Source organism: Lemur catta, chromosome 9 (assembly GCF_020740605.2).
Source record: "Lemur catta isolate mLemCat1 chromosome 9, mLemCat1.pri, whole genome shotgun sequence".
Classification (NCBI taxonomy): domain Eukaryota; kingdom Metazoa; phylum Chordata; class Mammalia; order Primates; family Lemuridae; genus Lemur; species Lemur catta.
In genome coordinates, this window is record NC_059136.1 from 24497171 (window position 1) to 24509936 (window position 12766).

Consider the following 12766-nt stretch of genomic DNA (forward strand, 5'->3'; position numbering starts at 1 on the left):
TCAGAGCCTCACCTGAGCCCAGACCAGCCCCAGCTTCAGGGCCGTCTCCCCTAGTCCCAACCTAATGTCAACGCCACCGTCAGCCCCCAGCCGGAGCCCCATGCCCAGGCAGGCTCTCCCCCAATGCCCCAGAGTCCCAGGAATCAGCTGCAGCCTCAGGCTAATGTGGCAAAGCCCAGCAGAAACTCCAGTCCCACCTCCCAGTTTATGGATGGGCACGCTGAGGTCCACAGAGCAGCCATGCCATAGTGGGGCCTCAGACCTAGTACTGGGCACCTGGGCCAAGGTTCCAGCCCAGGCCCACTGGCCAGTGCCTATGTTCTCTGGGATTCCACAGGGGGCCGCTGCAAGGGCCACCAGGGAGTGGGGAGGGAGCAGTAGGGCTCAGGCCACTCCCTGGCACTCGGACATCCCCTACAGTACTCAGACTCAACTGCTCCAGCCCAGGGATCTGGGAAAGGCTCTTTTGGCCAAAGGCCGTCCCAGCTGACAGGAGTTTGAGAACCACAGAACCAGCTTGGCCCTGCCTTTTCTGGCTGGGTCACAGCACAGAGCTGGGCAGGAGGCCCGGCCTGTCGGTGTGGACAACTCGTCACTTGCCAGCAGGGCACTGGCCCCCACCTGCCACATCCACCCTCTGCCCCGCCCCCTGCAGACCTGCCAGTCCTGCAGCCAGCCCAGGTCTCCTTCGATTCCACCTGCCTGGCCCTCTGCCACCGGCCGCTCGGAGCCGTCTCACATATAGACAGGGCCAGGGACCTGGGACTACCTCCTCTGGCTTCAGTATCCCTCGTGCCAGGCCGAGCTGACAGTCAAGCCAAAATAGGGTGGGCATCCAGGGGAGGCGTCCTGAGGGCGAGTGGGGGTCAGAGCCTGAGCTGATCTCCATCCAGGGTCCCTCTGGCCTACTGGGGCAGACGGAGCCTGTGTGGCATCCAGGCTAAGAGGGCTGTCAGTAGGGACAGAGGGTCACAGGAGACTTCCAGTAGGCCAGTGGGGGAGGGGTGGTGGCCCTTGCTGAGATGGGGCAGAGAGAGACGCCAACCTGTGTGGTGTCTGTATGCATGCATGAGTGTATATGGCATGTGAACATATGTGTGTGTCTGTATACACAGTGCAGGTACGTTTATGCACATGAGTGTCCATGTGTGAGCACATGCACACACACATGTAGCATGTTTATATAAGGTCACATGGCAGGAGGAGAGCCCTGGGCCAGAGATGAAGCCTGGGAGGGTGCGTTTAGTGATCCCCAAGGGTCAGCAGCCTCAGGGAAAGAGGACCAGGCCTGAGGCAAATGCTGGCCCCGCCCAGCACAGTGGCACCTTCTGCCCAGGATCCCTGGGCTGGCTCACACCCTGTCCCTCAGCCACACCCAGCACTCAGGCCCCCTGGGCCAGGAGGGTGCCAGGGGGCCCCTGGAGGGTTGGACTAGACAGACTCTAAGTCCCAGCACTTAAAATCCATGCCGTGCTTCTCTGACAAGTGCCTTGCCTTCCCTAGCAGCAACTTGGCAGCCTCACCCCAAAAGGGATGGTTCATGTGTCAAGTACCCTGAAGGTGGACACCTGGCATGGCTCATCCTCGGCCAGCCCAGGCCTGGCTGAATCCTGAACCCACCCCGTCCCAGGCCTCCACAGAGGGGACAGAAATCTGCAGACCACCGGGCCACAGCCAACGGGCTAGAAAGGCTCCTGGGCTCTGGTCCCTGGTGCTGAGGAGGTCCAGTGTGGTCACTGCTCAGCCTCTCATGAACCGTCCACAATTCAACAAGACAGCGTCAGCCCTCTTGCAGGGAGCCAGCACCTGTCTCGGCCCCCGCCCAGGGGCCCTTCTCTGGTGATGGGTTTTCTCCATAACCTGAGGCCCCTTATGTTCCCAAGGACAGTGACCAATTAGCAGCAAAGCTCCTCGTCTAGGCCCCCACCACCCCTGCCACTTTATTCAGGGTCAAACTGGTTGCCAGGCATTGCTTCCTGGTGTCTAGCCTCCATCCCTTCTGCTGTAGAAGAGGCTGGCTGCAGGGTGGCCGCAGGGTGGCTGCAGGTCCCTGGGCAGGGGTGAAAGGGCAGAGGCCACCAGGGCTGGGAGAGGGGGGCCCAGAGGGGCTGGACAGCAGGAGCCAGCCATGCCTGGCTGGGGATGAGGAGCAGGGGTCACGGCCAGGAGGAAAGGCCCCTGAGCCTGGGGTTCACCGAGCACTGACCACAGGCCAGGACAGGCCTGGCATGGTGGGGGTTGAGCCCTCAGTCAACCTCACGGCATTTGCGGGAGGCAGGAGATCGAGACCCCAACGTAGCACCCCCTCTGTGAGGGCACCACACCCACCTCCTGCCACCTCTCAGGCACTGTCCGCACCATGCAAACTGAACACCCCCGGCCCAGCCCCCAGCCCTGGGTTCCAGTCACCCTGCATCTCGGCTCCCACTGTCCACCTGCAGGGGTGCTGTCCGAGATCCTCCTCACTAGGCCACTGGGCACCTCCTCGAGGCTCGGCACCCACCCCTGCTGTCCCAGGCCCAGTCCACACCCACAGACCCGACCCCAGGCCCAGGCCTCCCACGTCCCCTCCCCGCCCACCCCAGGCCGCCAATGGCATCCCCAGACACCAGCCACAAAAGGCACACTGTTGTCCTGCCGGCCCTCCGAACAGTGCCCGCCTGTGTGTCCTGAGAAAAGGCTGCACTGGGGGAGGGAGGAGGGCACCCTCGGCACTGACTGCCCAGGGGGCTGGGAGGCGGGTGGCCGGCCCTCCAGGGGGCCCCCAGACTGAGGCCATTCGGGCAGCCTGGTCACCGGAAGCAGAGACAGCACTGCCACACACCTGTGGGGCCCTGGCAGGGCCTCTGACACAGGACACGGGCCCGGGACAGCCTGTTTGCGTGTCTCAGGGGCTCAGAGACACGAGGAGGGGTCACCAGGAGAGCCTGCCTCCCCGACCCATTGTCACCGTCTGCCCACTGGTAACCTGTGCCAACTAGGCCCCATGGGCAGACCTGCAGTATAGCTGGGCTGTCCTCGACGAGGCCTAGTCACTTTCCACCCACAGCAGGGGGCAGACCCAGGAGTCAGCACATGGCAGGGCCGGCCCCCTGGGGATGGGCCCCAAGGGCACCTTCTTCCTCTGTCCACCTGCCTGCCTGGGCACAGGGGCCAACCAAGGAATCTGGCCAGAACGAGGGAGAGAGAAAGGCAGCCCCTGGAGGGTCCACCAATGGGGCCGGGGCAGAAGGGGCCTGGCCTGTGCTCTGCCCTGGCATACAGACCCTCATCCAATGCCCCCACCCAGAGGGCAAAGCGATCATCACTTTCACAGACATGGAGACTGAGGCCCAGAGAGGCTAAGCAACGTCCCCAGATGACTTTGGAGGAAGAGACAGGTTGTGCCAACCCCCATCCCACTCCACTGCCCCAGACCACCTTGGCCAAAGGGTCAGAGGCCAGCTCTGCAATGGGACTTAGGCCCCTGGCTCACTGCACCGTCCCTGGCCTAGGGCCTGTCACCCAAGCCACTTGCAGGCCCTATAGACACTCCCTGTGCTCAAGCCTCCCCCAGCCTTTGTCTGCCCTCCCTGCCTGCTGTGCTGAGGTCCCAGGGACATCCCAGGGCAGGTCTGAGGCCAGAGTGAGGATGGCTGCATCATACAGGAGCTCTCCCCAAGGGCAAGGCTGCCTACCAGGTGGTGAGCTCCCCAGCACTGGAGATGGCAGGGCTCCCAGCAGCAGTGGATGGGATCACAGTGGGAGACTGTTGCTTAGCCTGGATGCCCATCGTGGCAGGTCTCCTGGCTCTTGGCTTCCCCCAGCACCTGCCCTGCCCTTGCCAGCCACTGCAGCAGGACTGACCATCAACCCAAGGAGGCAGGGCAGGCACTCTGAACCCACGCTGAGCCGGGGAACTGAGCCTCCCTGAGGGGAGGCTGCACCCTGGGAGCAAGCCCCACCTCGGGCCTCCAGACACCGGGTGAGCAGGGGGGTGTGTGGATATGGGGGAATAGCCACAAGGCCAGACGTGAGCTTTCGGGAGAAGCAAGACTGCAGGAGAGGGCATGTGTCCTGTGGGTGGGGCAGGCCGGGCACCAAGGGCTCCAGGATGTGCGTGTGGCTGTGTGTGAACGCTGCATGTGTGTATGCACATGTGCACACAGGGAACAAATGGGTCCATGATTATGCAGGGGGTAAGTGTGCAAGTGGTGAGTGTGTGAGAGAATGTGGGGACATACAGTGTGTGTATGTTCCAACTCTGAGTTATAAGCGTGGGTATGCACAGGCAGTGTGTGCTTATGTGGTGTGAGTGTGCAAGTGTGTGCACATGCAGGGTGTGTGCATGTTCCTCTTGTGCATTATAAAAGTGTGCGAGTGTGCATGCGTGGGACGGTTGTACATGTGGCATGTGCGCAGGCATGTGTGAGCACAAGTGTGCACGCAGAGTGGGCAGTGCAGTACGCGGGTGAGTTGACAGCAGCTGCAAGTACATGCACACATCTGCGAGTGTGCCAGCGGCGAGGGCGGGACTATGCATGTGTCTGGGCGTGCTGCGGTGAGATCTGCACCCGCACAGGGACAGGCTCTCTGAAGCTAGGGCATGCAGGGGCACAGCACAGTGGGAGCAGGGTGGTTGGGGGGCCTGGGGCTTTGTGGGGCTCCCTCCACACCCATTCTGGTTTGCCAGAATCGGTGATGTGGGTCCCGTCCATCTCTACACACCTTGCTGTGCCCCCAAGGCACCTAAGTTCTGCCTCTCTCCTGCTTCAAGGAGCCCTCAACCCCACGTTTCAGCCAGGAGTCAGAAACCCCAAAACTGATCCCCAGCTAAATGCGAAGAGGGGACAGCCTGGGAACAGGAGCCTGCGTGCCTTCCTACCATCAGGCTGGTTTTCATTTCTTCGTCCACCCCATCCTCTGAGCTCCCAGTAATCTGCGCCCCCCACCCCCACTGAGGCTCCGACTTCTGGCTGCACTGGGCCAGATGGCACAGTCGGGCCACAGGGGCCCAGGGGATCTGCTGCACACTGGGGTTTAGAGAAAGCTGCAGGGATGGCAGCCGTACACCCCCGGAATGAGCCCTGGAGAGGGACACCCAGGACAGACTCCACTAGCAGTAGGACCAAGGTGGGAGCCCAGGAAAGGCACAGGAGCCTGAGGTGAGGGCCAGGGGATGGACCCTGCAGAGGGGGCAATAGGGGTGGGGTGATGGCCGGGGCTGACAGATGAGAATGCTGCTGCCAGTTGACGACTGGGAGGAGGAAGGGTGTGCGAGGGTGCAGGTTTGTGTTTGTGAAAACGGCCATGCAGAGGAGGCAGGCAGAGGGGCAGAGGCCGACCCAGGGGCCCTCCGGGTGAGGGGAGCCCAGGGCCAGGACAAATACCTTTCCACAGGCCTGGCCCCCAGCCCATCGGTGCCCCCCAGTATACACAGGGCACTTCCCTGTCTAAACCACTTACAGCATAAACACACACACAGAACATTCCGGAAGGGCAATAGGAACCCATAGCAGGGGTGACCCAGGGTGGGAGGACCAGGATCTTCAGTGGGAAAGGGTCCTCTGGCAAGGATCATTTTTTGTTACTTTCTCAACGAAAATGTGTTAAAATGAAAAAAGAAGAGAGGGGAGGTGGACAGGAGTTGGCACACTGGGCCCGGCCCCTTCAGCATGGCAGATGCTGTTTCCTGAGGTCAAAGCCTCACCTGAGCCACACAAGTGAGGAAAGTGAGGTGCACCTGAAGGTCACAGGAGCTCACGGCAAAGTGCAGGGACCTGCACCCCTGCGGGGTCCTGCCCCTCTGCCCGCAGTGGTGCAATGCCTGGGCGATGGGTATGTGAGGGCTCTTCCCTGGGCCCTTCCAGCCCTGATATGCTGGGAGTGAGCACACACCACCTCCTGGGATGCGAGCGTCAATGCTGTGTCCCTGGAGCATGCACCCATACTCCTTCCTGTATGCGTGTGTGCACACGAGCACGAGAGGGGGCACTGTGTGCATCCATGTGTGCAGCTCACTCCGTGCTTCTGCCGGCATGTGTCCTCATGAGCCCACAACTGGGCAAAGGTATCAGGGCAGTGGCATACCTGTGTTCTGAGTGCTACTTTGCTTTGTGAGACACATGTGCTTGCCCTGTCCATCGGTTTATGCTGCATGCTGGTGTGTGACCCAGCTGGTCAAAGGTGCAGCCACCATCTCTTTGGCGTGCCCACCAGGCTGAGTCATCAACCCTGTTTAAGCCCCTCCCATGGCTCCCCCATTGGACTCGGCACCCAGGACACAGGCCCAGGCCTTCAGGGCTCTGAGGTGTGACCCTGCCCCCTCTGAAAGCCCAGTCCTGCCATGGACCCTCCTCCCAGCTAATGTCTATTCCTCACACCTGCACTGCCCCAGGGCCTTTGCAAGCCTATTGTCTCTACCCAGACCTTCTGCCTTCACCACCCACCTACCCACCCCTTTTGCGGGACCCAGTTCAGCTACTGCTCCCTTAGGAAGCCTCCTGAGGGAGCCCCCTTGGGGTTCGCAGGCTGCCATCTTGCTCTGGATCCATCCTCCCACCAGCCTTAGCACTTGGGAGAGGGTTGGACAGGGACCAGACCCTCCTCCTTGCCCACTGCTGTCTCCCAGTTGTGAGTGTGTGCACGTGGGCACCCACACATTTAGTGAGCGCCACTTCATCTGTGTGTCCGCGGTCTGCGTACAGGGGATCCCGGGCCCTGTGTGTGTTTACCCAGAAATTACAGCTCTGCCCAATGGCGCAGCTGAAGCCAAGGAGGCCGGAGAGTTCCTGGGGACAGTGGGAGAGGTGGGCTTGCAGGCAGGGCGGGAGTAACAGACCCTCCAGGTTCAGGGGCTTGGATGGGGGGCGGTTAGAGCTTTCCCCCAGGGTGAACACCAGGCAGACAGAGGAGCTACCCATCGCTGACGGCGCAAGGTGGTTTGACTAAATCCTGCACCCACAGCCACATTCACACGACACCCGCGCCTCGCCACGCGCACACATGTGGAAGTCTGCATGCCTGCACACACGTGCCCACAGCCTGGCCGGAGGACACGCACGTGCATGCGTGGCACACATGTACACATGCACACAAACACGCTTGCTCACGCCCGTGCACAGCGTGCGGGGGACGGGGGCCAGAAGAGTGGTGGGGCTCGGGCTGAGACGCGAGGCGCGTCACCCGCCCTGGCGGCGGGAGCGGACAGGCGAGCGAGACGGCGCCGCCGCGGTCCGGGTTGCCCAAGATGGGGCCGGAGCCGCGGGCGGGCCGCGGAGGAGACGGAAGGGGCGGGCAGGGCCGGCGCGAACGCAGCGCGGGCGCCCTCTCTCGGCCGTCCGGGGCAGCGCGCCCGGCCCTCCGCCCTCCGCCACTGCAGCCCCGCGCCGGCCGCCTGGGCCTGGAGCTCCCCGCTATCCCCAGGGGATGGGCTCCGGGGCCCCAAGGCCCTCTCCAGGAGGCAGGGCCGGGCCAGGGGGGCGAGGGCGCCGTAGGGGGCTGCTTGGGCTTGGGGCGCTCGCCTGGCCCTGCCAGGGGCCGCGCTCCTGCCGGGCTCCGCGGCTGTGTGGCCGCAGGCCGGGAGCTGCCTCGGGACCCGGCCCGCCGGGACACCGCAGACTCAGCACGCTGCGGACCCAGCATATTGGATCTCGGGACGAGCGCGAAGGGTCAGGGCTGTAAGGGCTCCGAGAGCAGAACCTGCGCCCCATTTCACAGACGCGGCCACGGAGGACCGAGGGGGCCGGAGCCTGGGGGCACGGGAAGGGACTTGGAGGGCTGCACAACTTGACTGTGTCCCCTCCCTGGCCCGGGATCGGGATGAGTGTGGCGTGATGCAGAGGGCTACGAATCGCCCTCTCTCCGCCCCCGCGCGGGACCAAGGCGGAACAAGCGCCCTTCCCCGGGATCGGAGGCGGCAAAGTCCTCGCTCGCGCCCCCCGCGCGGCGCCCGCCTGCGGAGCCGCGCGCTGACCTGGCGCATCCCAGGCCTGGGCTCGGGGCTCCTGGACCAGCCTTCGGTCTCCGAGATCGAGGCGCAACAAGTCTGAAAGCAGCGCCCAGGAGCAGCGAACAAGCCGAGAGGGAGGGCGCGGGGCGCTCCGGGATCCCCGAACGCGCACAACGTCCGCCTCCGGGGACCGGGCGCCGGCGGCGGGCGCGCTGGGGCTGACTCTGCGGGCTGCCCACACCCGCTTCCAAGGTCCCGACTCTGCGCGGGCGGGGGCGCGCCCAGGAACCCCAGCTCTCCCCTTCGCGTGCTTGACCTTGCTGGGGTTCTCAAAGCCGGACCCGGCGGCACCCCGGCGTGCGGGGCGCAGAGTTTCCCTGCCACCCGCGGGTCCAGGAGGGAGAGGCTTCCCCCTCAACCTCTCTCTTTGCCTCCTCAGCTGCGGGGGTCGCCGAAGAATGGAACGCTTGAGGGTTCTGGGAGACGTTATAGTAGCCTCTCCAGACCCCAAACACGGTATACCACCTCCCAAATATGAAAAGCGACCCTGGCCTCCCGTTCCCCCACGCCTCCGCCCGCGCGGCCACTGCTTCTCCCCCGCGGAGGAGCTCCTTCATAAGGGGGGTATGTTTGTGTTTGTCGGGGAGGGCACTGAGGGTCTCCTTGGATCCCAAGGGTGGGGCCGGAGCGCGGACCTCCCAGCCCCCTCCCCAACACATACGCCCAGCTGCTTCTCTGGAGTGGGGGTGCGCCCCCTTGCCCACCCACACGCCTTCCTGCCTTTCAACTATTCGGGAGCTGCCGCTGAGGAATCTGAGCCCCAGCCCCGGGAGAATGATGGGGAGCTCGCGGAGGGGAAGGGTGCTGAAGGGGAGGGGATTAGGATTCTTCAGATCCTAGTCCAGGTTCTTGCCCTCCAAGAAACTTGGAAGCCCAAAATAAGAGTGGAAAGGTCAGGGTGCCCAGCGGGCCTGGGTCTGGAGTGCCAGGCTGGGCGCTAGCTGGGGCTGCCTGGGAGTGACCAAGCAGGAGCCACCGTGGCCAGGCGGAGGGACCGGGCTCGGAGCCGCAGCCTCAGACAAGCCCTCTCGGCCGCCTTGCTACGCGGAGGTTCTCAGCTCCGCCGTCCCCTCCGAGGCCGGAGGCGCGCTCAGCCCTGCTCAGGGGGGCGCGGGACCAGCGGAGAGGGTTCCTGGAGGGGTCCAGAGCCCACAGCCTCCCCAGGAGAGGGTGGGGGCCATGCTCCTTCCTCCAGGCAGGTTCCCGCGGCACCAAGGAGCGCGGCGCGGCGGCAGGCAGCGGAGGGCCGGCGGCCTCTGCTCGCTGGGGACGCGAACCCGGAGTGCCCGGCGCCCGGCCCCCATGCTTTGCGCGGAGAGGGCACAGGGCCGACCCAAAGTTCAGAGCGGCTTATCCGCGCGGCCTATCCGACCGAGTAGAAAGGTAGACAAGGAAGGAAGGAGCGAGGGCATTTGAATGTATGTTTGGGGGGGGGGGGGCGCTAAAATAGCCCTCCACCCAAATTGAGGGGGAAAGGGCCTCTCCGGGGAGTCTCCATTGCCAATGCCCAGTCTATGGGTGAGGGCTTCGAGAAGGAGTCTGGGGGCTTCTCATGCTGGCCCCCAGCCGTGTGCGGGGGGTGGGGGGTGGTGAAGGATGTCTCAGGCCCCTACAATGTCTGTAAGGGGCTGTGGATGTCATTAGAAGAGGGGACATACTCAGACTATCTCTCCCAAGCCTGCCCGGGTCTATGTGTGGCTGTGGGGGGCCGATGAGGGGTTCTTTTAGACCCCGGCCAGCATCTGTGTGTGTTGGGGGTACAACGGGAACGCCCTCCCCAGCCTGCTCTGGGTCTGTGTATGTGATGGGGAGGGGGTGCCAGCCTCTCAGGCTGTGTGTGTGTGTGTGTGTGTGTGTGTGTGTGGATTAGGGGGGGAGGTGAACAGCGCAGAGCCTCTCCTACGTCCAGGGTCGCCCCCTCCTCAGCCTGCCCAATGCGGGCTCACGGGGACCTGCCAGATTCTGTCGCCACTGCTGGAGGAAGCAGGGGGCTGGCGGGGGTGGGGGGAGTCCAAACTCCCGAGCTCCGAGCGCAAACCTCGGAGCTGCGAAGAAGCCCCAAACGGCGAAGTTAGGAAGTCCGGGCGCCCGCCCCTCCCCCGACCCCCTCCCACCCTCGCTGAGCCCCCTCCCGCCGCGCCCCCAGCCCCCCGCCGAACCCTTCCTTACCTTCCCCAACAGCAGCGGCCCCGCCGGCGAGGACTTGATCCGGCGAGTTGCAAATCCCCGGGAGCGCCCCGCGTCGCCGGCGGCCGAGTCGGGCGCCCGACCGGAGGGGGGGCTCTTCCTGCCGCCTCCGCCCCCGGCCGGCTCCCGGCCTCGCTGGGACGCCCCCTGGAGCGCACCCGCCGGCGCGCGCAGGCCCCCTCCCCTCCCCCAGCGTGCTGGAGCCCCCCGGGCGCCTAGAGGGTCCTGATGCCCGCGCTGCGGGCGGTGCGGGGCGCGCGGGCCCGGGCCGGGCCAGGACGCGGCGCGGCCGCCTGTGCTCCCGGCTTGCCGGCTCCGCGCTCGCTCCGCCGGGGCCGCCGCCAACGCCGCGCCCGCCGCCGCCGCCTGCGCCCGCCGCTCCCTCTCCGGCCGCCGCCGCTCTGCTCCTCTCGCCTGCCCCGCTCTTCTCGCCTTTTTTCCCCTTCCTGAGGGGGGGGCGAGCCAAGCCGAGCCGGGGGCGGGGCGGTGCAGGGAGGAGGAGGAGGAGGCCGAGGACGATGAGAAGGAGGAGGAGAGAGGCGAGAGCTGCTTCCCCCCACCCGGCTGCCGGCGCTCCCCAATCTCTCGCTCTCTGAAACTGGATCCCGAATCGGGAGCCAGAGACTGCATTACGGATTACATCAGGCTTTATAGAGCTTCCAGATCACACATTAGAGGGGGAGCGCGAGCGGGGGGCGGGGGTGGGGGGGGAGGGGAGCGCTATAAGGGGGCGCGGATAAAACGCGCACAGGCGCGCACACCTAGGAAAGCCCTGCTCCTGCCCCATGCAGCAGGAAAGCCAAGAGTTGGGTCTCTGCTCTCTGCTGCTCCCAGGAGCAGGGGAGTGGCTGCCGACTGGATGGATGGGTGATGGATGATGGAAGGACAGACGGATGAATGGAGGGAAGGAAGTTGGGGGTGAGCACAGACAATACAGGTGCGTGGGTGGATGGGACATGGAAGGATGGATGAGGTAGATGGATGTAGACGGAGGTGACAGGCAAGGGGAAGGGATGGATGGATGGACAGATGACTGGAGACACTGGGGGGGAATGGATGGAAGGGTCGGGGGTGGGAAGGTGGACCGGCTGGGTGCATGGAGGAGAGAGGTGAGTGAGGCTGGAAGGGGTGGCAGGGTAAGGGATGGGTGGCCTACAATTGCAGGACAGCGTGGATGGGGGTGCACAGACGGAAGGATGATGTGTGGAGGGGTGGGTGGGAGTGGGTTGGTGGGCAGGAGACAGCCAGAGGCGCACACTCCAGGCCCATCCAAGGGGATCAAACGGTGGGGGTGAGAGGGCCACTCTGAACGGCCCAGGGTGTTTCATCCAGTCCTTCCTCGGGAGGACTCCTGTTCTGTGAGATGCTGAGGAAAGGGGCTTGGGGAGGGAGCCAAAGGAGACTGGCTTGAAAGGGAGGTCTAGCCCGGCATTGACCCTGCGCAGCTGTCCCCAGGCATGTCCTCCTGCCATCCGTTTTCCTTTGACTTGGTGACATCGGAGACATCCCAGTCCCACATTTGGATTTTGTTCTTCACCAGCTGGTGGAGATAGGCCCCTGTGGCTGCCTGGTGTCCAGGTGCCCAGAGAGGGCTGTCTAGAGTGAAACCAGCATCTTGGAGGAATGACCTCAGCTGAGCTACCTCAGGGTCCTTATCCACCAGGAAGTTTCTGCCTCAAGCTTTGCTCCTGTCTCACCACTTGTGGTCCACTCTGAATGTAAGACCCTCTGATGTATGTCCAATGCTTTGCACACTTGCCATCTTAGCAGGCCACTGGTGTGTTGCTGTCCAAACCTGACATCTGGTCCGTCTGTCTGCTTCTCTCAGCAGACCCAGCCAGAGTCCCCATTGGGGAGCCACCCCTGTCACCACCACTATTAATTCGCAGTCACTGTCACACTCTCAGCCTGAATGCCAGCACCCACCCTGACACTGACACTGTCCTGCCCTGGTCCCCAACCAATGCCACCTCCCCCCGCCACAACTCTGCCAGGCACCGGGGCAGGGGAACTCAAGTCAACCAGGCACTATGCAAAGCCCACCAGAAAGCTGTGCCCCTGAAGGCCAGCCTGTGGCCTCCACTTCTAGGAGTGTCCTGAGGGACTGATGAGAAGGGCCACAGAGGCCCAGACCACGAGGCAGTCAGGGAAGGGTGGGGGAGGTCCCCATTCCCCTCCAGCCTCATGGGCAGCACCATACCTCCTTCTTCCCAGGAAAAAGGCCTTCATCCCCATGTCTTGGGAAGTATTATAGACAAAAAGGAGGTGGTGCCCCCTGGCCACCTCTGAAGACCCCCAGCCACTCCTGTCCACCCCTCCCTGCCAGGACTTGGCTGCGGGTGCCCTTGCTCTGGTCTCCTCGCTGCATTGGCATCCGTGGCCACCAGGGGGCCTCTGACATTAGGCCAAGAGGCAGCGGCAGCTCTGAGTGGGATTTCAGCCCCCTTCTGCCAGCAGAGCACCTCCTCCACTTTGGGATTGGGTCTGGGGGTCTCAGGGCAAGGTGGAACCTCTCCCACTTGGTCATCCAGGGTGGAGAGGTCTCCCCTCTCAGATAGGGGCTTCTCTGCTCTGCAGGGCTGTCCCTCC

General features: G+C 64.0%; 1 protein-coding gene across 1 annotated transcript in view; it reads right to left on the minus strand.

Moving 5' to 3' along the window:
- Window positions 1-10607, minus strand: part of ADGRB1 (adhesion G protein-coupled receptor B1) — an 84159-nt gene extending 73552 nt beyond the window's left edge. Inside the window, exon 1 of the mRNA XM_045561042.1 lies at window positions 10160-10607. The gene's annotated coding sequence lies outside the window, so the exon portion shown is untranslated. The remainder of the gene's footprint in view (window positions 1-10159) is intronic.
- Between the last annotated feature and the right edge of the window lie 2159 nt (window positions 10608-12766).